The sequence below is a fragment of the Acartia tonsa genome, chromosome 7 (assembly GCF_053477335.1).
Source record: "Acartia tonsa isolate MP-2025a chromosome 7, ASM5347733v1, whole genome shotgun sequence".
Lineage (NCBI taxonomy): Eukaryota > Metazoa > Arthropoda > Copepoda > Calanoida > Acartiidae > Acartia > Acartia tonsa.
Genome location: NC_137266.1, coordinates 6,883,736 through 6,906,945, shown reverse-complemented (window position 1 = coordinate 6,906,945; position 23,210 = coordinate 6,883,736). Strand labels below are relative to the sequence as shown.

The 23,210-nt window shown below is 30.8% G+C and overlaps 1 protein-coding gene across 1 annotated transcript in view; it reads left to right on the top strand.

The window, feature by feature from the left end:
- The first annotated feature begins 3,179 nt into the window (after window positions 1–3,179).
- LOC145324751 (MICAL-like protein 1) overlaps window positions 3,180–23,210 on the top strand; it is a 59,007-nt gene continuing 38,976 nt past the window's right edge. The window contains exon 1 of the mRNA XM_080167359.1: window positions 3,180–3,465. The gene's annotated coding sequence lies outside the window, so the exon portion shown is untranslated. The remainder of the gene's footprint in view (window positions 3,466–23,210) is intronic.

The window sequence follows — 23,210 nt, the reverse complement described above, 5'->3', positions numbered from 1 at the left end:
ATTTAATAAGTTTACATTTTACATAATTTCATAAAGTTTCATTAAGATTTACTTATTGGTTGTGGTGCTAGATCGATTCCTAGATTTCCACGTTATAAATCATGAAAGGTTTCGTGTTTTTATATAAATTTTTATTTTGTGTTTAAATACTCTATAGTTCATTCTGGATGTTCTTCCATGATTTTTGAGCTTCGCTACTTATGGATGTTATCATCCTTTTTTTAGGCAGTCTTAAGAAAGGTATAACTTACCATAACTATTAGTCTTTTTTAATCACCAAAACAGGTGAATATCCTCTTTATTAGAACCGGTTCTCAGCCATATTGAAAATTCATGATTAATGAGAAACTGTAAATAGTGAGCCAAAGTTTAACACACACGTTCTCTCATTTGTAGGCGTATACACTTTTAATTAAATATTGTTCTCTTAGAATAAAAGTTTTTTTTTGAAATTTCAATCAAAATCTAATTTTTTTTTCTGACGAACAGTTTATTATATTTTTTTCTCTTTTTTTCAACTTTTTCTTCCTCTCTGAAATTTTATTATTATTCAGTTTATGCGTTGGGCATAAGTTGGCGCCAATGGCGCTATCATACTTGGTTCCACAGATTTTAGATTTGATGTTACAGAATGTTTACACCCTTAAACTGTATTGTGATACTAATATTATTTGGTTTTAAGAACCAGTATATGTGTGTGTTGCTTCTTTTGTTAACGCCTGGCGCTTAACCAAACTGGTATTTATCTCCACCCCCCCCCCCCCATACTTTTACATTCCTTTTTAGCAGCGAAGCTACTATATAACTAGTATCAGTTCGTCCGTCAGTCTGTCCGACAATTGGCAATGTCCTAAATCAAAAAAAAATCTATCTTTACTGTAATGCAGGAAGGGAGGGGACAATTGGCTGTTTATTACACTAATCCCCAAAGTTTTATAATAACGTTTTCTTATTCGCTGTCTAAGCGACTTTGGGACCTTTATTGAATTTTGATTGGTTTGTTCTTTAAGTTGAGAGTGTCCAAACGTTACAACCACTAATTGTAATCAACGGAGTGGAAATTTTGTGTATCATCATTGGGTAAGTACATCAATTTATCGGTCATTGTCTTATCCCGTTATATCCCTGTATATTGTCGCGCTACTTTTGTGCATTAATGCCCTTGTCAGTTTAGCACTTTATCACTTAGCACTTTTCAGTCCTATTGTAAACTATACTTTTTAGGCATAAAATCATGTTAGAAGCACTGGTTTTAATAAACTAAGGCCTAAAATATCATATATCTTTAATATAAGGAGGCATAGCAATAATAAAATTCTAATATATTGATATATTTATAAATTCTCAATTTTAGAGTAGATGCTCAATTGCTAGATTTTAGACGAATGAAAAGTGTAGTTTTATTAAAAAAAAACATCAAGAATCCCTATAATTATTTCATATAAATATGTAGATAAAAAGATATACATAAAAAGGTACATAGAAGAAGAAATATAGACAGAATATATATATTTTCATTTCATTTTTAAAGAATAAATGTTATAGGATGACAAATAGACAGATATATATTTGAACGGATAAGTAGATAGATTGATAATAATGATAAGTAAGAAAGATGGATAGATACTAGATAGATAGATAGATGATATGAAAGGAAGAATGCCCATGCATACAGGGATCTAAAGGGATAAGACAATTGTCAATAAATTTATGTACATCCCCATTGATGATACACAATAATGTATTTTACAATTAATGGTTTAAACTTTAAACACTCTTTCTAAAAAACCAACCCATCAAAATTCAAAAGTCCAAAAGTTGTTAAGACGAATAAGAAAACAGCATTATAATAAACTTTTGGGACTAGTGTAATATTTAACCCAATGTTCCCTTCCTTTCTACCATGTATATATATTTCATCTTGAAAGAAAACAAGTTACTGAGTCATACTTATAGTAATTATACAAAACAACAACAAATTATCTGTTTGATAAATTAAATTTGAGAGTAAAAAAGAAAAATTATATATGTTAAAAAGGACTATATTGTAAATAGATTGAGTTAAATAAATGAATAGATGTAAAAAAGCTATAGATAGATAGATAACTATTTTGATAAAGAGATGAACAGACAGATAGATAGACAGACATATATGTAGTAAATCGATGGACAGCTTTATAGAGAATGAAAGTTGAATTTAAATAGATTGAAAGAAGAATAATAAATAAATGAAAACTCAGAACCTAAAACGTAATACATGCAAACATTTTAGTATATGCATATGTGAAGATACACATACTATAATACAAAACTCAACATTGCTCTTTCCCCTCCCCCAAAACATTTAACCCCTATGCATATTACGGCCTGGTCATAGCCCTCTTCGCCCCCCCCCCCTTTCCCACTGATATTATTATTCTTCAAGCCCTCTACGAGAAAAAAATGAACGAAGAACGAGCGTATAAGTGTAGTATACAAAACAGACAACATTATAAATTAGCAAATGCATGTTTTTTAATTTTTTAATCAATAATACAAAGTAGAACGATGTCTATCTGTCTGTCTGTCTGTCTGTCTGTCCGTCTGTCCGTCTGTCCGTCTGTCCGTCTGTCCGTCTGTCCGTCTGTCCGTCTGTCCGTCTGTCCGTCTGTCCGTCTGTCCGTCTGTCCGTCTGTCCGTCTGTCCGTCTGTCCGTCTGTCTGTCTGTCTGTCTGTCCGTCCGTCTGTCTGTCCGTCCGTCTGTCTGCCCGTCCGTCTGTCTGTCCGTCCGTCCCTTAAGATCTCGGTAACCACTGAACCGATCGGATTCTACTCTTCAGGGAATATACCTATTGGTCCTGTTTTGGTTTTAGGCTATTTTCTTGGGAGGTGGGACACCCCCAACCCCCCCAAAACAAAACTGATTGGGTTCTCTCTTTTAGGAAAGCTTTACATAGTTCCCGTGATGGTTATAGGTTATATCATTTTTTCAGATTTCAGATTCTTGGGGTGGTTTTAAGCTATTTCTCTATCCCATTTATGTCAGTCCCCTTTTATAAAAAGCTCCTAGAAGCTAGGGGCACAGCTGCTAGTTAAAATATATAAATCAACTAGGGTGTTTGCTATATAAATATTTTTGCAACTTTATACGAGATACCGTTGCGTATATGCTAATAATATTGAGCCCATAGCTTTGTAGCTCGCTAAAATCTCAGAACTCAGTTACGTGTAGCGCGTTAAGAAGTTAACATATATCTACTTAGCTCGGACACAGTTGCGCATTTTTCTACAAAAAAATCAGCTAGAAACAAGCATAAGATTTTACAAAAATTCGTTGTTTCTTGGGATATATTAAAAGAAAAAGTGATTTTTAGAACATTTTATAAAGGTTTTGCTGTAAAAAGTTTTTTTGAAGCTTTTTAGAGAGAAAGATATACAAGTGATTTTTAGATAAAATTACTGATGATATCATAATCTGCTAAAAAGGTATGTAAATATTTTAAAAGAGAAGCTTTTTTTTATAATTTTGGTCGGTCCGTCCGTAACGGATAGCTCTTATAGTTAATTAAGGCATGCAAGAATTGTCCTATCGATTTCAATGCATGTTGATTTCTAAAGTAGTTATATGATTCAGAAAGCGTAGCAACTCTTTAATCGTTACCAGAATGTCCAAACGTCCATTTAAATCATGTTGATTTTTAACATGCTTTACAACAAGTTTTCATGTGGTACAAATATCTTATTCATCTGATTTTGGAAAAACTGATTCTTATTACAACAAGGCACAAGCGAAGAATCTCTATAATCAAGTCCAAAAATGAAAGTATGTCCTGTATTTTCGCAGTAAAAGGGGCAGGGACGAAGCCTTTATTAAGCACTAAAGCACTAAAGAATGTAGGAATGACCATTAATAGTCATAAAAGTCATAAACTGGGCATAAAATCTGGTAGTAATAATTGGGATTTAAATTGGATAAGCTTAATTAACTGCTTTTTATCACCATATAAATAGCATAGTTAAAAATAGTCCAAAAGATCCATTAGAATACGCTTATATTAGAGTAGCATTTTTTGTAATAAATGAACAGTGAAGGTTTATAAAAAGGTTAAGGTACTAATAAAAATGAAAAGATTCTGAATATTTTTTTTTGTCAGTAAGGGATTGGACATTGGACTGTAAACTATAGTAGTAACCAAACACTTAATTATATCAACACGGTCTCTCATTCACTAGCTTAAAAACTTTGGTAATGTCCAAACGTTTCAACAATATCTAAACTCTACAGAAGGGGTAAATTTGTTTATCATCATTGGGAAGTTGTCATTTTACTTAAGATTCATTGTTTTACATTTTCAACACTCGATTTCATTAAAATCATGATAAAATGGACATTCTCACAACCCCTAAATGAAAAAAAGCCTTGCTTAAACAATGCCAAAAGAAGCACACAATTTTTTTGCATTGAGATTTTGACATTTTTTGTTTGTAACTGTGCAATCTTATCAGTGTAATTTTTGCTAATGCAAATTTTCAATTTTGCAAACCTTACCAAATGCCGTAGTATTATACCCAGGTAGGGAGTGGGCAATGGGTTGTTTCTTACATTACTCCTCAAAGTTTTATAATAACGTTTTCTTATTCGTTGATTTTTTATTAGTTGGTTCATTAGGTTGAGTGTCCAAACGTTTCAGCCATTAATTGTAATTTAGAGAAGGAGTAATTTTGTGTATCATAATTGGTAAATTGCATCAATTTATTGGTCATTGTCGTATAGGAAGAATAAATAACAACAGTAATAGAGTAACTTCGATTCCTGAAAAAATATCACAAAATTTTTAAGTTTAATTTACACCTTTAGGCTTAATAAAATTACATCTGAGACAAAGGTCTGTTTTACAATAAGCCTTGGGATACTTTTAAATTATACATTGATTCTTTATTTTAGTACTTTAGTAGCTTACTATAGCGGTTCAACCACTAGCTTTTAGGGTCTTTGTCAACGAGGGAAGGGTTATAGTAACCTACAGTCACCTTTAGTTAAAAAAAATAGAGGACAATAACATTTTTTGAAGATTGTGTTTCTCTAAAATAGCTAAAAACCTGACTAGGCTTATATCCAAATTATATCTAGCTGTTTTTGAGATATTACAAGTAACAAAATTACTAGCGCAGCTATTATTTATTATAAGCAATACACTGCTTATATATTTAGTTGTCCTTGTTAGCTTATTTGTTTGTTTTATATGTACTGCGCAAATACACACATATACACAGAATAACACACACACACAAATTGGTGTGCCAATTAACCTAAGTTAACAAGTTCATTCTGTGTTGTCTGTGAATGTGTGTGTATGTGTGTCAGTGTGTGGGTTTTCTGCAAATTTTTTGCTCATAATATTTGCACATCTAACAGATCATATACAAAGTTCAATGTAGATATATTAAAGTTTGTCCTAAAATAGCTGCGCTACCAAAGTCTATAACTGTTCTTGATAATGCATTTTTAAAAGCGAAGCTTTTTAAATAATTATTGTCGGACGGATAGCTCTTTTCGTTAATTTAGACATGTTATAATCGTTGCCAAAAAGTCCGTACGTACATTTAAAACATGTTGCTTTTTAACCTTTTCAAAACAGCATCTCTATAATTATGTCCTAGAAATGCAAGTATGTCGTTAAATAGTATCCTGTATTTAAGCAGATTGGCAACAGTTTCTTACAATTTTGTTTAAATTTATACATTTATATTCTGCTTTTTCAGTTCTGACACACTACCACCTATTCAGAGATTCGCTTTAATGGATGTTGTCACTCTATTTATAATAATCTATAATACAAATAATAATAAAGCAATAATCACGAATTGACTTCTATTTAGAAGCTGTCAAAGTTGGATATATTTTCTAGGGATAGCTCAATTGATGATAAATTTTATAAAGCTTTTTAAAACTAATAATTAGAAGTCTTATAATATAATGAACCTATTATTTACCCAATTTATTATTTACCCTAAATAAGTTAGAATATAAGAGCCCTTTATTATATTGGTTTGAAGAAACCCAATTATATACTCAACTATTTTATCCTTATACTAAAGTAACAGGATGTATATGTGTTTGTGTGTTTGTACCGAAGGATCTCGCTAACCGCTGAACCGATCGGGTTCTCCTTAACAGGGTAGCTTCTCATATGTCCCGGGAAGGTTTATAACTATTTTGGGGGAGGGTACCACCACCCTCCCAAGATAAATCGCCCCTAGAAAAAAATTACCCCTCCCGAAAAAGAGACTTGAACGAAACATAAACCAATTATTTCTCTAATTAGATATTTTAAATAAAAAAAACATTAAAAGTGCCACTAGAGGCCTCTAGGGGCGTAACCGCTAGTAACAACATAAATAAGTAAGAAAATAAGTGCCCTACATAAAAAGAAACTCCCAGGGAGGGAGGTTGAAAGTCAAAACGTTTCAACTTCTTATAGTATTCTACAGAATTGGAGATGTACATCAATTTATCGGCCTTTGTCCTCTCCCTTTAGATCCCTGATTTTCTACAGCCCTGAATAGGTAGCAGAAAACAAAAGAAAACAAATTGGTTGAAAGAAGTTTAATTTGGTTAAGATTAATAGCTTCAAGTCTAAATTAGTTTTATATAACTACAAATCAAAAGTTTGTTATTATAAATAGGCTATTGTTAATTATAGACCAACTGCTCTAGAATTGACTTTGTCCGTCAATCTGTCATTCATTTGGTATATTATGTTATATGGTCATAAAGCATTTTAAACTTAAGATCATACAACAACCTGGTTCAAGTGTTGGGAACCTTCTTCGTCGGCTAGCAAATTGCTTTATGCCCTTTTGTAGTGGCTGTGTTTATATTTCTCATGCTATGTGCTGATATTTTTAGACCAGATTTAGGTCGAGACAGGGTCCTCATCCCATGGGTAGAGGTAATATAGCTCGTGCCCCCTCTATTTTACTTTAATAAAGCCTTAATAAAGAATGCTTTCTTCTACTTGTTATATACATAAAAATATTACATTGTTGTGTTTGAATGTTATCATCCTTGTTATCAAATTATATTGTCTTTTCTTTTGAAATGAATTATTGCCATAATAAAATAATTATATATAAAAAATATTAGATTGATAAAAAATGTTCAAGATCTTAATTTTGTCCATGCTTATAAGTTATTATAACAGTAGCAAGAGTAGAGGAATGTCTAGGCTTATATTCAGGCGCAACTTATTACCATGCTCACACACTTGTAATTCTGACAAAGGTCGTGCAATCAAATAGTTATCTCTTGGGATATTTACATGGGATCTAAAGGGATAATACAATGGTCAATAAATTGATGTACATCCCCAATGATGACACATAAAATTATCCCTTCAACCAACCAATCAAAATTCAATAAAAAGCCCCCAAAATTGTAGAGGCAACGTTATCATAAAACTAGTTTTTTTTGGGACTAGTGTAATAAACAGCCCATTGCCCCCTCTCTTTCTCTGGATATTTACTATATGATACTAAATAAAAACTCTTTTAGATATTATTCAAGTTAGTATTGATTTTATAACGGTTGTTATGACTTAATTATATAGAAGCTTTGTACAACCCAAAGTAATAAAAGGTAAAACCATATACAATAAAATGAACAATATTGTTTTTGTTTCATTCAAGACAAACAATTAAATTTTGCTTATCGCCTTGTTTATCTCTAACTTTGCATTAGGCCTACAGAGGTTGTTTGCACTATAAGGTGAAAAAGTAATATAGCAGAAACTATATATCATATTCCAACACTTCTTAAAAATGTTTTTTACTGCTGCTATCAAAGTGTGTCAATAATCTAAAGCTAAAGAGGAAAAGCCTTTGTCCTTAAGCAGGAAAAACAGTAAGGACTTTCAGACCAAGATCATGCAATTAATAGAAACGTACTGTCAGAAAAACATAGCTTTTTGATATTTATAGTCTATGTACAAGTAATTTTGTAAGTTTGAGAATAAATCCTTTTTATTAATAGACAACCTCACAAAAGAATATATGGATCTAGTTAGAGATAAAATTAAAAATAGAAGATGTTCATTTTCTTTATTTAGCATCTAAAGGTTCTATATTCAAAGGGGTAGAAATGGGTTAGAAAAATACTAAAATAGTAAAAATCTCAAAATGAAATAGCCAAAAATCATCAAGGGACCTATGTGAAGCTTACCTAAAATAGATAACCTAATTGGTACGGCAGCAATTTAGATCCTAAGATTCAGACAAAAAACTTACTGCTTTATGTAATACGATATTTAAGAATATAAATATGACCTTATAGTTCTTTCTTTTGGTATCTAATGTTTCGAAACTATAATTTTTAATAGCGAAGCTACTCTACAATTAAGATATGTCACTCTGTCCGTCCAGATTAGAGCGTGTTATTATCTTATAGCTGCCCTACTTATTTTACTGTTTCTTCTAAATACTATTTTAATAAATTTGAATAAAATGCTGTATTTGATTTGGGCGGCGGAAATATAAAAATGTGATTAACGTTTTATCGCAACACAATAATTGATTGTGAAGCCACATCACAAAATACCGATTTCCTGTGTATCTTTTGAGATAGCTAGACATAACTATCTATCTATCTATCTATCTATCTATCTATCTATCTATCTATCTATCTATCTATCTATCTATCTATCTATCTATCTATCTATCTATCTATCTATCTATCTATCTATCTATCTATCTCTAAACCCACAATACAACACAATATGGTTAATCTTATTGATAAAACAATTCAATATATTGAGATCAAAAAAGTAAATGATTACAATATTTATCAAAATAGCATTAAAAGTATAAAAAATCAAGAAGTTTCAGACGTTTATTTTGAAAGTGTACCTAACTATAGAAAGGTTGATATTGATTGGGTTGGGTATACCCCTTCTTTTACTTCAAATATATTGGATCTATTCCTATTTCAGCGTGTTGATAATTAAAATTTTATTCTCGTATTCATTCGAATCCGGTGGATTAGAACCGGTTCTCATCCATAGAAAAAAACTATGTCTAGCATCTTATTATAAACAGCTTTTCCGCGGATATAGAATGTACAATTATAATATTAAAACCAGTTTTTTTAGCCCCGGGCCGAGGTGCCAAAGACACGGGCTAAAAAAAATGCGAGAAATAACTATTCTTAAAGATTACTATTATTCATCGTATTTAAGAAAAATTCTAAAGATGGATTGAACTATGTGATAATGTTAATAGTATTTTAAATTACTCTCATGTTTTTGATTAACAGAGGTAAAAATCCGCAAATTTATAATAACACTTGTTAACTTGATGTTGTTGAATTGTTAGTTTTGGCCTAGACTTTTTCAGTGTTCTTTCATTACAGCAAATAAAAACACATACACTTACCAGATGGAAGTTTTTGTAACTACTTTGAAGGTTCACTGAAACAGAGCACATAATTATTTTACTTCAGACATCAGAAATTAAAGTTAGAGAGGGAGGGAGGGGGGGGGGGGGACATATAGCTGTTTATCAAACTAGTCCCCAAAGTTGACAATAATGACAGTTTTTTATTTGTTTGCTTAACAACTTTTGGGGTCTTTTATTGAATTTTGATTTGTATATTCATTAAGATGAGTGTCCACTAATTTCAAACACTAATTGTGATCTAAAAACGGGGTAAATTTGTGTATCATTATTGTGGATGTATATCAATTTATCGACCATTGTCTTATACTTTTATATCCCTGCTTTAAAGTACTTTGTATTTTAGATATATTTCGTTGAGCTTTTGCTATTATATAATATTATCTGGAGTGTATAAACATGATGAAAAAAAATACAAAAGTCACAGACGCTGCAATTTTGATAATATTCACAAAGTGATGAAGGTTTGATTGTACCATTCAAATAATGAAATATTTTAACAAGGACAATTCTGTTCAATATTTGGGATATAATAAGGCCTAATTTATCATTCAGTAATTATTATAAAACGTTTTAAGGCTTACTCAGTAAATGTATTTTAGGGTGAAACTATAAGATTTTCTATTAATATTTAAACTAGGACAATTATGATCATAAGTAGCGCAGATCAACAAAAAATAACAGTAAACAGTAAAACGATATCTAATACGTAACAAAATATAAATAATAATAAATGAATTTTAAACAGATAAAAGTAGATTTAAATTACAAAAAAAATGATAATCTAAATCTCTATAATTAGAAAAACTTTTTCAAGAAAAAATATACAAAGATTTGAAACAATATGATAATTGGCTTAATTCGCTGTCATAAATTGTTTATTACTGCATAATATAATGATCAATTATTTAGTACTTTTTAATATTTTTAACTAATAAAAATAATGTTAATATCAAAGTCTTGAAAAACTGCATCCTCATTAAACTTTGTTTTATCATATTTAAACCATTTACCCTTTTTCTCTTTTTAGTAGCGAAGCTACTCTATAATTCACTTTGTCCGTCCGTCCGTCCGTCCGTCCGTCAGTCCGTCAGTTCGTAACGCTATGGGGGAAATGGGATTTACTCAGCTCCTATAAAAGATAGAAAGCTGAAATTTTTTGACAACATTCCCATCATTAAGGAGCACTATTAACTTTTTAGCAGGTTTTAGGCTATTTTTTTATTTTCCACATTTTTCCTCATATCTTCTATGTTTATGGTGTGATTTTTAAAATTTTTTCAGTTATAGATATCTAAATTAAATTTTCAGTCCTTTAAAGAAACCAACTATGACGGTCAGACTGCCTTTAAGCAGGTTTTAGGCCATTTTTTTTATTTTCCACATTTTTCCTCATATCTTTGGTGTTTATGGTCCGATTTTCAAACTTTTTCAGATAAAGATATTAAAATTAAATTTCCCTTCGTTTGAAGAAAACAACAATGACGGTCAGACTGCCTTTTTGCAGGTTTTTGGCTATTTTTATATTTTTTTACATTTTCCCCCATATCTTTGGTGTTTATGGACCGATTTTCAAAATTTTTTCAGTTAAAGATATCAAAATTAAATTTCCGCTCAATTGAAGAAATCAACAATGACGGTCAGACTGCCTTTTTGCAGGTTTTTGGCTATTTTTATATTTTTTACATTTTCCCCCATATCTTTGGTGTTTATTAATCGATTTTCAAAATTTTTTCAGTTAAAGATATCAAAATTAAATTTCCCGTCGTTTTTAGAAAACAACAATGACCGTCAGTCCCATCCAAGAAATTTTGTGCTTCGCTACTTATGGATGTTGTCATCCTTGTTTTGATAAACATTTAAACCAAAAAAAAGTTTTGAAAAGTCTAATTTAACCTTAGAACACAACCGCTAATATTCTAATCGATGTTTCTTGGTTAAAAAAGCTGACAATATAATTTGGCCGCGGGCAAAAGTAATTTTTGTATCAAAGCATTTTAATAATCATTTTTTTGTTGCATAGCTTTTTGATAATTCACTGTAGGAACTCTTTTGTTTTTGAAGGGTTTAGAGGTTTACATAGACAATCTATTGGGTGGTTTAACATTCCCAGAGAGTGAGGGGACAATGGGCTGTTTAATACACAAGTCCTTAAAGTTTTATGATAACGTTTTCTTACTCGAAGGCTTAAAAACTTTGGAGACCTTTACTAAATTTTGATTGGTTTGTTCATTAAGTTGAGTGTCAAAAGTTTCAACCTATTAATTTTAATCTACAGAAGTGGTAATTTTATGTGTCATGATTGGGGATGTACATCAATGTATCGGACATGGTCTTATCCATATACCTGGACATACCACTCTCTTGCAGAATCGTCTCAAAGCTAACAAGGACTACTACTAAGCATCCCTGAAATTATTGAAAAATTTCAAACTAGCCGTTTATGAGATATCATTCGACACACACTTACGTTTGTTGGAGTAAACAAAAACTGTTTATCGGGGCTAAAAAACTGTTTTTAATCTTATAATTGTACATTCTATATCCGCGGAAAGCGGTTTATAATACAATGAAAGAAATAACTATTAAAATCATTTGCAATTTTATCAGGGATCTAAAGGGACAAGACAATGGACGATAAATAAATGTACATCTCCAATGATGATACAAATAATTACCCCTTCTGAAGATTACTATTAGTGGTTGTAACGTTTGGATATTCAACTTAATGAACCAAACAATCTAAATTCAAGAAAAGTCCCCAAAGCTAACGAAAAAGAAAAAGTTATTATAAAAATTTGGGGAATAGTGTAATAAACAGCCCCATGTCCCCTTCCTTTATTCATAAAGTTTTGATTAATTCAAAATATAGCGCATAGGAAGATAAACAATGCATTTTGTATCAATAATGATTAATTTTAGCTATATATAAATTTAATGTGTATCAAAATAAATGTATAAATATAGATGTATACCCCAGACAACTACCTGGTCCAAGTAGTGGGGACTTTTTCGTCTGCTTTGAAATTGCATTCTTCTCTTTTGCAGCGTCTTGGCTGTGTTTATTTTTGCCTACGATATTGGCTGATATTCGAAGACCAAATTGAAACACCCCGTGTGTAGATTTGAATAAAGCTCTCGCCCCTCTATTCTGTTACTTTAATTGTACCATAACATAAATTATCATTTTTATATGCATAATTATAAGGAATTCTCGCTAATAATTATATATTTTTTAATATAAGGCGGTTTTTAATAAAGATTCATATAGAACAAGGCAGTTTTTTCTTCATTTTAGAAAATCTTTTAAAACCAAATATATCTTTTTTTTCATAAAAATAACACCTACATATTTTAGAAACAAAGAGTGAAAAAAAACTAATTATGCCCAAAAATATGCATATTCTAAGCAAATTAAATTCACATTAAATATAAATGAAAAAAATGAAAAAAATTGTAAACACACACCTGTACAAATTAACAAGGATGACAATATTAATAAAAGTTAAGCTCTAAAATTGGAGGGAACTGTTATAGGGAGCATATTTAAAAGTTTGAAATCGATAGGACAATTATAACGTGACTATTTTAACGAAAAGAGCGAACCGTTACGGACGGACGGTCCAGCCCTTAGTTATAACAACTCTGCTTTTAAAAATGAACTTTGTAATGAGTATAAAATAAAATCTGTCGGTACTTTTACTGAAGGTGCCTGTTAAACACTGTTAATTTTAAACATGTTGATTTTTTTTACTTTTTTTAAAAACAAATTTTTATGTTATCTAATAATCCGATTGATCTGATTTTTGGTATACTGATTCCTGGGACAACAAAGTACAACATTATAAGCGAAGCAACTCTATAATCAAGTCCTAAAAATGTAAGTATGCCCATAAACATTATTCTGTATCAAGCATTTTTCAACAATTTTACTTGCAATTTTGCTTCTAATCTTATACATTTATATTCTGATTTATATTCAGTTCCGACACTATACAAGTGTTAATGTCTGTTTGTCCTACCGTTTCAGTGCTTCGTTTTATGGATGTTGTCATCCTTGTTTCCCTATGACTACCCAGTACCTAATCTAACCTAACTAAATGGGACCTAAAGTCATAAACAAATACACTAAAAACTACCCAACTTTTCAATTTATTTAGAAATAAAAAAAAATTCTGTAATATCAAGCTATTTTGAAAAAGTCTCCTTTAGAAAAGTAAAATGTTACAGTAAATTTATTTACGGACATTATCTAGTCATAGAGTAGATGTTGAATGTATAAAGCTAATTAAATTTACCCCAAAAATACATGGTTAAGTCTGAGATTAAAATAGCTGTTTTATTTATATTTACATTTTTTTACTTAAAAATGTAAAAATACTGACATACACAGCTTTAACTAGCTGTATCGAATTAGCATTGCTGTTGTAGCGACCCATCCCTCCCCTCACGCTATATTTCAGCAAACAGCAACACAACCCAACAACCTCCCCATAAAAAGATTGTTGTTGATCATATGTAGCACATAAACATGCTAAAATAAGGTTTAGCGAAATTTCTAAAATTAGTTAATAATCTTACTATTTGTTAAAAAATCTAAACATTTGTAGAAAAAAATAAATTTTGGTGGATTAATAAAAAAATATCTAAATATTTTGGCGGATTTTTTACGAAAATTTTGGCAGATTTATTTGAACACTATTTCTTGATGTTATTGGCCCTTGAGCTGATACGAAATCAAGACCTTTGTGTTCCATGTCCATCTTTTTATACAGATAAGAAGTAGAAAGAGAGAGAGAGAGAGAGAGAGAGAGAGAGAGAGAGAGAGAGAGAGAGAGAGAGAGAGAGAGAGAGAGAGAGAGAGAGAGAGAGAGAGAGAGAGAGAGAGAGAGAGAGAGAGAGAGAGAGAGAGAGAGAGAGAGAGAGGGAGAGAGAGAAAGAAAGAAAGAGAGAGAGAGAGAGAGAGAGAGAGAAAGAGAGAGAAAGAGAGAGAAAGAGAGAGAGAGAATGAGAGAGAGGAAGGGAGATAGAGAGAGCGAGAGATAGAGAGAGAAAGAAAAAGTATATATTTTAAATAGAAACCTAAAAAGATAAGATATAAAACTTTTTTTTTGACAAAAAGATTTCAAAACTAGTTTACAAAAAAATGTATTTTTAGAGGAGAATTGATTATTTATAGTTATTTTATGCTTTAAAACTAATATTTATCTTATAATTTCAGGTATGTCATAAAAAATAGAAGCTCACGTTCATAGTGGATTAAGCAAGTTAGAATTTTGTTTACAAAAAAAACAGGACATATGATATGTTTCAACAATCAAATACAAAGCTTTCCCTTAAATTACAACAATACCTTATAGACCATTCAAGATACTTTAGTGGACATATAGACAGACAAACATTCCGATACTTCGTATTTATTAGAAAGACTGTATTTAGAAACGTGATGTAATTGATGCAATATACTCCTAAAATGTCATAATGAACAATACCAATACATCACATGGTAGGGATGGGACATTGACCAGCTTATTTTACCAGTCCCCAAAGCTTAACAATAGTTTTTTCTTATTCGTTGGCTCAACATTAACAAATTTGGGTACTATTATTGAATTTTGATTATTTGATTCCTTAAGTTGAGTTCTAAATCGATTTAATCACTAATTGTAATCTACAGAGGGGATAATTTTGTGTATCATCCTAGGAGATGTACATAAATTTATCGGCTTTTGTCTTATCCCTTAAGATCCCTGAATCCATCAGCTATAGCGCGTGCATAGATATTTCCATTGGGGGTGTATTAAAGTAAAGGAATAAAAGGGGCAGGGGTTAGATAAATGTATGTTCACGGGTTGGGTATCATGTACCGACTTTTAATTGGGTTTTTGAATGCAAGCAAGTAGCGTCGGAAATATTACACAGCCAAGTATAAAATAGCAGAAAGCATTTTAATTTTTGTCTGAAGCTTAGGTTCTTAGAATTTGTCTTTTGGTGGGTGGGGAAGGGGGGGGGGGGGAATTCAGCTATTTTCCTTCCTCTGGAGCATAAGATTGAAGCAACTAGTCAAACATTAAAAAATATCTTGAGGTTAGAGACAAAGTGAATTATGGAGTGGCTATATTACAAATTACCATTGTGTTAAACATTGAAACCAACGCATTATGCTTTATTTGTTGGTCTTAATCATAGACCAGGGATAAGCAGAATAATATCAAATTGTATAAAATTTAAGTAATAACTACCTGGATCAAGTGTTGGAAACCTTTTTCGTCAGCTAGCAAATTGCTTTTGGCAGTTTTGGAGACGTTTCTGTATAAATATTATCGACGCTGTTGGCTGATATTCAAAGACCCAATTGAAAGTCGGCAAGAGGACATGCTGCCATTTAACCCCGCCCCCCTCTATTATTTTACTTTAATGTCATTAGAGCATGCAGATATTCTAAAATTACCTAACATTACAGAATTCCAATATCCAAGTTTGAATAGCTGTATCCCTGTAGATTTAAAGAAAAGGATGAGATAATTCTTTCCTCCCACGTAAAAATGACTCATTCTAGCGCTTTGCTCATTCGTAGCGAAGCTTCTCTAAAGTTGCAAAGTGCTTCCTTTTTCAAAAGATACTTAGATACTAGGTTGATTGAAAAGTCCCTACGGCTTCAATCATATAGATCAACTATGTAATAGATATAGAAAGTTTAAATGATCAATCATATTCATGGATCAATAGGAACTAAATTTGGGGACAATCAAACCACATTATGTTAAACAGTGTACTAATTTTAATATGAAATTTAATTTTTAATTTCATCCATATAATAAGAAGGATATAAATTCGTCAACTTTTTTTTAAAAGCGAAGCTTTTCTATAATTAGGGTCGGTCCGTCCGTACGTCCGTCCGTCCGTCCGAGATAGTTAGCTTTTATTCGTTAATTTAGGCATTTTAGAATTGTCCTATCGATTTCAAACTTTGCATGGTGATTCCTGTAGTAGTTAGGTACGATTTAGAAAGCGTAGCAACTCTATAATCGTTACCAGAATGTCCGTATGTCCATTTTAAACATGTTTATTTTTTTACTTTTTTATAACAATTTTTATGTGATAAAATCATCCGATTAGTCTGATTTTTTTATTACTGATTCCTATTACAACAAGGTACAATATTATGAGCGAAGCATCTCTATAATCAAGTATTAAAATGTCAGTATGTCCTTAAACAGAATTCTGTATTTAAGAAGTTTTGCAACAAATTTACATATAATTTTGTCAAACCTTATATTTTCATATTTTATATATTCAGTTCTGACACTCAACAAAAGTTAATGTTCGTCTGTCATATCGTTTCAGAGCTTCGCTTTTATGGATGTTGTCATCCTTGCTTAATTTTGATTTTAAAATATATTTAAATATATTTTTTTAAAGGGGGGGGGGGGGAGATTTTTGTCGTGGCAATTAGTCTTGGGTTAGTGGTGGTACCCTCGTCCTAAATAGTTCCAGGACTCTCCAGAACCTATGAGAAGATATTATAAATAGAAGATTCGAGAACCATTGGTTCAGTGGTTAACAAGGTACTGAGAGATCAAGCATTTTAGGATCTGGACTGTATTTTGATTGAATGTTGTCATCCTTGTTTATTTTTTGCATTTTTATCATAACTGACAGCAAATTTAGGGAAATAAAACGGCCCACACACAACCGTTTTTTAAGAAGCGAAGCTGTTCTATAATTTTGGATTGTACGTCATAATGTTAGTGGAATAGTGCCTGTTTCATTTTCAGTAATGAAAAGTGCCTAATAAACCCGCGAATGAGATTATAGACATTTCTAAATTAAAATCTGTCCTAAAGTCAAGAAGGGAAGGGGCATTGGAATGTAAATCAAACTAGGTATAAGCTATAACCAACCAGCGAAACAAATATAAAATAAAATTTGGAAGGCAACTGGAGAGGTCGTCAATTTTACGATGTGTTGCCCCCCAACGACACCTGAAAAACATGTAGTTTCGTGATTTTTTCCCAAATTAATTTTAAAAGCTGAAATCAAACTAGCCATCAAAGTTTTATAAGCACTTTCTCTCATTCATTGATTTAAAACATTGGAGGACATTTTTAAAATCTTTTTTGTTGGGTACAAACAACAGTATATATACTTTTCCACAAATTAAATTAATGTTTAAATTTACTTACTTGTTTTTGGCAAAAAAAAGATGGTTAGATTTCAACGCAAGCATAGAACACCTTTCCTTTTCCCTTTTTAAAATTTTGAATAAATCTAATATTAAAAAAAAATCGACATTGGACTGTGAATATAATGGGTATCCAATGTTTTCTTACAAATAAGTTTAAAAACTTTGGATAAATATTGATTTGTTAGGTCAAAATTGCATGTCCAAACTTTTCAACCAATATTTTTGATTTACAGACGGGGATATTTTGACTATGTTCTTTTGGGATGTCCATCAATTTATTGAAAAGGAAAAAAAAGACGGACTAACTTACAGTTTTAGAGAAGCTTCGTTACTTTGAAATTTAATTTTAATAAATATTATTTTGTATAATGAATGAATATTTAAAATGTCATTTATTGTATTAACATTTAAAAGATTTGAAAAAAAAAGATTGTTTAAACTTTTGGCACTAACATTAAAATATTCAAGAAAATTGCATAAATTATATTATTATACATTTTATTTTAGTTTTTATATTTCAATTTTTTAGAACGTTGCCATTTCAAAGAATTTATGAAGGATTAATATTTATAAATTTTTTTGTTCACGGTCCGAATTATGGATGGGTTCAGCTTCAAAACGTAGAACCGGTTCTAATCCATACTGAAAATTCATGTATAACATGGTTTTACAGGCAATTTTCCATGAATATTAAGATAAGATCATAAAACTAATACTCTGAAGGCCTAGACTAACAAAAATGGTTATAATCTTTTTTTCTTTTTAATATCCGCGGAAAGCAGTCTTTAATACAATGCGATAAATAAATATTAATATATAGTCTTCTTTTGATAATATTTGGCCAAACAGACATTCTATTACTTTTATTAGATACTATGACATTTAAAAACACATTTTCAAAATGTTTTTAAATGTTATTTAGGTTGTTATTCTAAAACAAAGGCATTTGATTGTTTCTTAAGGCCTTGTGTAATATGCATATTAAATTATTTTTCTATTATTTAAATATTTAATGGTATATTTTTCTATTCTATAAAGGTTCTGACGTTGATACAAAACATTCAATAGCACAAATATTAATATTGAGTTAATCTGACAAACATAACAATTTTAATTATTTTATGATTATAGTTATACATTTTATTAGTAGCGAAGCAGCTCTATAACTCACTTTGTCCATCCATACGTCAGTCCTTTGTCCGCCAGTCAGTCCGAAACGCTATAATGAAATGTGATTTTCTCGACTGCTATTTGAATTAGAAGGCTGAAATTTCCATTATGACGGAACATAATTGACTCTAAAATATCCATAGCAGTCGGACTGCGTACAACAGGTTTTTGGCTATTTCTATATTTTGTACATTTCCCCCCCATATCTTTGGAGTTATGGTTCGATTTTCATATCCTTTATAGAAAATGATATCAAATTTAAATTTCACTTCGTTCTTAGATGTTGTTTTAAATTAGTCTTTCTATCTACTATTAGAAATTTGAGTGTGAGTGTTTTATTTTAGCTGATAAAATAAATAATTTTTCTGTTGGTTTTTATGAGCATATCTAACTGTTTATCTATTTGGGCTTGTGTGCCGAAGTAATGGTGGTTTCCTAGATTTTTTAATAAGTTTAAATTACATTAGACGTTTTCCCATTGCTAGCCTTCTGTTTTGTTGTGATTTTATGTATGAAAACAACGTTAGAATCCTCCTATTGCTGTAAAAGTTATTGCTTAATGCTTGGGTCAATAGCTTTTTCACTCTGCTTTTATATAACCAACCACTCCCCCCCCCCATTCTTTGCTCATCAATGCTTTGGACATATCAATGAAAAAGAGAAATATGAATTTTACATATTTTTTCAGACATTACAACTTTACGCTCAAATTCAAATATTGACCAAAAATACTCTTCATAAAGCATTTGAAACCTGTTATATAAAGTAGTAAGCTTTTTTGTCTTTAGCAAAGGATCTCGCTGAACCAATACTGTTCTCCTTTATAGTGAAGCTTTTTATCGGTGTTCAGATGGTTTTAGGCTATTATATTTTTATAAATAAGTCTGGGTAAAGATTTAGGCTATTTTTGTTGATGTTTATAAACTTAATTGTTTGCTAACAATTGCTTTTTAGCTTTACTAGCATATTAAGGTAGGGGGCAGAGAAATAGCCTAAAACCATCCATAGACTTGAATTAATCTGCCCTAAAATAGAGAGCCTAATTGGTTTAATGGTCACCGAGATCTCAAAAGACCAACAAAAAAAACTTACTACTTTATACAATAGGATGATATACAAATAAGACTATTCATTTTTCCAAATATCTTTCCTTTTCTAAGATCAATGGTTTAAATTGAGCTACATATTTCCATACTAGGCAACACTATGATTATCTAAATTTGTGTAAACATTCTCCACATAGTTAAGATCACCTCAAATCAATTATTATCATATTTCCAGTATGGCTTCGAAGCCGATTTATATCAGGTTCTCACCCATACTGAAAAACAAAGTATAGCATCGTATTACAGATAATTTCCACGAATATTAAAAAAAAATCATAAAAGTCATAAAAGTTTTGTTAGCCCGGCCCCTCGTTGCTAACAAAACTGGTTTTGATTTTCAGTATAATATCCGCTAATCCGCTAGAGGCTGTCTATAATACTATGCAATAAATAACTACTATCATATATTCGTTCGTTAATCCCCTAGCCTTTAGTGAAATTATATCTATTCTTATATAACCTATTTCTTTATGTCAATTGGCTTAGCTTATTTTAGATGTTGTCATCCTTGTTACCTATAATAATACCCACCTTAAAAATCTAAATGTTTTTGTGTTATATTTTTGACCAACGATTCTTTGTTAAACTATTTAACAAAGAAATGTACAAATGTATATTAACTTTTGAAAACATTTTGACCTATCCTACGTTCGTTTGAACTACACCCATTTTAAAGTATAATTTTTAATTTCATCAAGGTTTAAAATAACTTTTTACTTGTCGCTTCGATCCTATTCACATGAGTGAAATGTGGGTTGGGGATTTGACTCTTCTTTTAAATAAATGTAAAAAAATTGGGTGGATGTATTTGTTCCGGGAACAATAGGGTGGTTGTACACTCCCGCAATAGTTATAGACCTTACATGAACTTATAACAAGCTACAATCTAAAGGAAAACCATATCGGTTCAATGGTTAGTGAGATTCTTTGCTACACACACACACACACAAAAACATACAAACATATGGAAAAAACAGAGTTATAAAGCCATTTGTAAAAATATAATTATAATTTACTAAATTAACCAAAACCTGCTAAGTACTATTAACAGATTATGAGCCGATCGTTTCAATCATTTCAGAGATCTACGTTGTACAAGTAAATAAACTACTTTTCTAACAATCATATTTACCCTCTCAAGGTCGCATACCCTTAGTCTTTTTTTTCTACCCTTAAGATATCATAAATTCAACAGCAGACCTTACAATTACTTTGCAAGTAACGATGTTATTCCAAGGTTGTGTAATCAGGTTCATCATTAGAGACTAACAATTTTGCTTTTAAACTTTTCAACCCCTTAAAATCAGGGAGGAACGGGACGTCTTGCTGTTTATTATACTAGTCCCCAAAGTTTTATAAAAAAAAATTCTTATTCGTTGGCCTAAACATTTTTTGGACTTTGTGAATTTTGATTGGTTGATTCATTATGTTGAGTGTTCAAATGTTTTAACCACTAATTGTAATCTACAGAAGTGGTAATTTTGTGTATCATCATTGGGGAAGCACACCAATTTATAGGTCATTGTCTAATCACTTTAGATCCCTTAAAAATCAACATTTCCTCATAAATCCTTATAACTTTTAGAAGCAGGAAGTTTTAAGTTCATGTTTTTTATATTAATAAACGTCAAAGTATAATTCAACCTTTATCAAAAACCTTGATGCCTAGGGGTTATTAGAAGGGTGTAATGGAATGGATAAAAAGCAATCCAAAAATTAAGGATCAACTTTTTGCCCATTACTTTTGGTAGAACAGGCCTGCTGTATTAGTAAGCATACATGGACAGGTAAATGTCTTGGAAATTAGGATATTTGATTTTAATTGTGATTTACTAACAGAAAGAAAAACAATATATTTTGTCTCAATAATGAACAATCTTAATTATCCAAAAAAGGTGAGAAAAACTGTAGAATGTATGAAGGGTCTTTTTATAGTATCCTTAGGACCTAAAACTAATTTAAATATCCATTTGTTTGATTAAATAATTTCCAAGTGCCTAAAGTCATTGCTAAGTTCTGCGTACTAGATAATATATGCTTGCTTCATTTTAGTATCTACTTTTAGAAATGTGGAAATGGTACTCTATAATTTGCCTTTTCTCAGTCTTTCTTTTACATGCCGCAGCTACTATAATTAGAAAGATCTACATTCAAACCGAGCCGTCATTTTTTGTCAAAAGTCAGCTGCTGCATCCATGAGGGCCGGAGGCATAGGCTAACAACACTGTTAATAATTTTAAGAATTTACGGACGGACGGACGGACCGATCCTAATTATAGAAAAGCTTCGCGTTTAATAAAGTTCTATAATGTTATAAAACAAAAAAAACATATTTTATAATTCTACATAATTTTGTAAATTGTACTGTTAAAAAAACGTGATTTTAAATAAAGAAATGAGTGTATGTTTATTTATGTAAAATATGCTTATAATATCTTATTTCAGCATTTTTAGTGTTAATTCTTCTTCTCTATAGATAGGGTACATCCGTCTAAACTTTATTGTATACTAAAAGATGTAAATTATGTAATGTATCAAACTGTTTAATATGATAGGCATTTCTTATCTCGCGACGAAGGAGATAGTTTAAAACAGCTGTTTGTAATTTAAACTGCTTATTAGTATCCTTATATGTAAGCAGTCCTGCAACACATTTACTTACAATTTAATTTAATGTTTTGTTAGTCATACCGTTTCAGAGCTTCGTTTATATGGTTGTTTTCATCCTTTACATAATCTTACATAAATATACTCGTTTACATATGTTTTATATTTTGTTTACTTGAAACATATTTAACATGAATAGGGTATAATATAAAGCTTAGGATATCCTAATACTATGTTATTATTGTTAACTTGAAATTTGACTAATAACCTATTATTTTTTAGGTATGTTAATACTGAATTACTGATAAATATATCGACATGGTGACCTAAATTCAGAATGAATATATAAAATACGTGAATATCATGACAGGGGAAAATTTGTCAGCAATTTAGGTTGCTAACATTGAACTCATTTATTAGCCAGGTCATTTACTTTATCAGAGAACGTGAAGATCTGGTGTAAAATCCAAGTAATAAAACATTCTGGTAACGATTGTAGAGTTAAGCGCTTTCTGAATCATATCTAACTAATACAGGAATGAAATGAAAAATTTGTCTTCGATATAACTAGTTTAACATGCAAAAATTAACAGCTATCCTGATGGATCATAGAAAAGCTTCGCTTTTAATAAATATCTTGGGAAATGCAGAAAAAAAGGAATGCAAAGATTATGAGAAAGTTTAGCATTAAGGAAGAAAGGTTTGAAGGG